Source organism: Meleagris gallopavo, chromosome 6 (genome assembly GCF_000146605.3).
Source record: "Meleagris gallopavo isolate NT-WF06-2002-E0010 breed Aviagen turkey brand Nicholas breeding stock chromosome 6, Turkey_5.1, whole genome shotgun sequence".
Lineage (NCBI taxonomy): Eukaryota > Metazoa > Chordata > Aves > Galliformes > Phasianidae > Meleagris > Meleagris gallopavo.
The window spans coordinates 21,791,476-21,794,459 of NC_015016.2; positions in this window are offsets into that span (position 1 = coordinate 21,791,476).

Consider the following 2,984-nt stretch of genomic DNA (forward strand, 5'->3'; position numbering starts at 1 on the left):
TTTTTTAGCATTTTTATTGGTATGTACATATTCACATATAGCGATTTCAGAGTTTTTTACTCCTTGTGTTAGAGGCTCAAGTCTTACAAAAAAAACCATCAGTTTTTAAACTCTTCAAAGAGTTTGTGTGTGAAATTTCATTATCTAATATTGTTTTTAATGCACCCATTACTGAGAAAGTTTAACCAAGAATCTTGCTATCCAGAAGGACCCAGACAAGCTTGATCGGCAGGGCCCAGTAGAACCTCATGAGGTTCAACAAATCCCAGTGCAATGTCTGGGAGTCATTGCAACCCCCACTATCAGTACAAACTGGAGGATAAAAGGATAGAGCACAGCCCTGCCAAAAAGGACTTGGGAGTACTGGTGGATGGCAGACGGACATGAGCCAGTACTGTGCCCTTGCAGCCCAGAAAGCCAACCATATCCTGGGCTGCATCAAAAGAAGCGTGGCCAACAGAGTGAGGGAGGTGATCCTGCCCCTCTGCTCTGTGCTGTGAGACCTCATCTAGAGTGCTGCTTCCACGTGTGGAGTCCTCAGTACAGGAGAGATGGGACCTATTGGAGGGAGATGTAGGCACATCCAGAGGAGAGCCATAAAAATGATCCAAGGGATGGAACACCTCCCCTGTGAGGACAGGCTGAGAGCTGGGGCTGTGCAGCCTGGAGAAGAAAACACTCTGGGGAGACCTGAGAGCAGCATTTTAGTATCTGAAGGGGAACTGTAAGAAAGAAGACAGACTCTTTAACAGGGTCTGTTGTGATAGGAGAGGGCAAATAGTTTAAAATTAAAAGGGAGGAGATTATGCTTGGATATAAAGAAAATGTTTTTATGATAAGGATGGTGAAGCACTGGCACAGGTTGCCTGTAATGATGCTGGATGTCCCGTCCTTGGAGATGTTCAAGGTCAAACTGAATTAGGCTCTGAGCAACCTGATCTAGCTGTAGGTGTCCCTGTTCATTGTGTGGGAGTTGGAAGTAGATGACCTTTGAAAGTCCCTTCCAACTCAAACGATTCATAATTTTATGATCTTGCTTACTTAAGGGTGCTAGATGCCTTCAAAATCTTTATTAGCTAGAAGGGAAATCGGCAGAAAAGAGTAATTTCAATCTATAAATTCTTCAAAGACTGTTACTTCCAAATATACAATTGTATACAACTTTGGTAGGTAACAAGCTTGCATATCTACTATTTTTTTATAACTATATGTGAATATACTGTGGATGGTATTTCAACTGGAGATGAGGAAAAAAGAAAGCTAATCGTGAAATAAGTTCTTGTTTAATAGGCACAGTCTCATCTTTTTTTCTCTTGTTTTGAAGATGTCTTTTTCAGTTTTCCAAAACTGAAGGCAGGCAAATATCTTAAGTATATGCCTCCAGGTATAAGTTATGCCCTGTTCTGCGTTTATTGGAAGTTCTGATGCAGCCTGGATGGAGCATAGAGATGTGTGCTGTGTGAAGCTACCAAGATTCAAAGTGTGACTGTGGCAGACTGAGGAACAGGACTTATTCCTGACTTCCTGCAGTTCACGCTTCTTGGACTCTTGAAATATCTGGATTTCTTTCTACAGCATAAGCTTAAATGATCACGGTAGTGAACAGAGTGTGCAAATTCTTTTTTGTGATGAGCTACATTTTGATTTGTGCCTCTTTTGGTCTGGTACATGGAGATGTTCAAAGTCTGGTCCCCACCATTTTGACGTATCTTTTTGGTTCTCCCAAATCTTTGTTTGCAGCTGTCTACAGGCAGTTCTTGTTTTGTAAACTTACAATTTAATTTTTAAATATCTACACTCCAGCACATCCTATGACAATGTATCACACTGCTAAAACTGTTCTTAACCTTCCTTTAACCTTTGAAATAATAGTGCTATTTAACTGCATTTTTTACTCCATATTATTGCATTCCCAGTCACATTTTATTTTTATCTGTACTTAAAATCATTTTTCCATTTTGATTCATCTATTTTATAGCTGAGTTCATTTTCTCTAAAATTCCTGTTATTCCTATTATTGGTGGAACAAGTGGAGCGCAGGCTCGCATCTGTCATGCCTGTACTGCCTCTTTGTATTCCTTCCCTTAAAATAAATAAAAGCTGGTTTGCTTCTTAATTAATGATGCTGCATTGAAATAGCTATAGTCTTTTGGGAAAAGCAAAAAGAGAGGTTTTCTCTCTGCCTTTTTTTTTTCTCTGCTCAAACTGTTGGAGGTAATATTGGTTTGTGTGAGCATTTAACTTCAAAAAAAAAACATATCTGACAAAATAAAGTCACTTGCCTCTTACCCACTGTTCCTCAATCTGTGCAACACCAGCCTGAATGACAGTGTGCTTGTCAACCAGACAAAAGCTGTCTCCATCTCTTAAAATCACTTGCTAAATCTTTTACTTCAGGCAACTTGGAAGGCTGCTATCATCTACTGTGACTATAGGGAGCAGGAGCTTCCAGTTTGTTCATCTTCCATCTAATCTTGCTGTTCTAATTTGTTCCTCTCCCTGGGCACCTTTTCTCTTCCGAGGGCAAAAAAGCAATAAGGGAAATAGGCAAGCTACTGTTTATGAACTTTGCATGCAGGGAACAGGAGTATTCAGCACAGGAGTATTCAGCTTTCTCCCAGAAGTGCTTGACTTCAGCTCTTACCCTTCTCACTTCTGAGTCTTCCTTGCTCCCAGGAAGTGAGATGCAGCAGACTTCCATGTAGAACTGATGGACTTTTTTTTTTAAACAAAAGCAAAATCTCAACCCCTACCTACAACCTTTAGAAAATACTTTATCACTCTTAAGACTAAAGTTCTAAGTCAGAGGAAATTGTTGACTCTCGAGGTAACATGTTATCTTTGGCAAAGTATGGGGTGGAATTCAGTACTGAGTCTCCAGGGACAACACTGTAATCTCTAGTACAAGTATGTTCACATTTCACGCACACAGACACACACACACACAAAGACAACTAGTTTCAGTATTAAATCTTCTTAAAAAA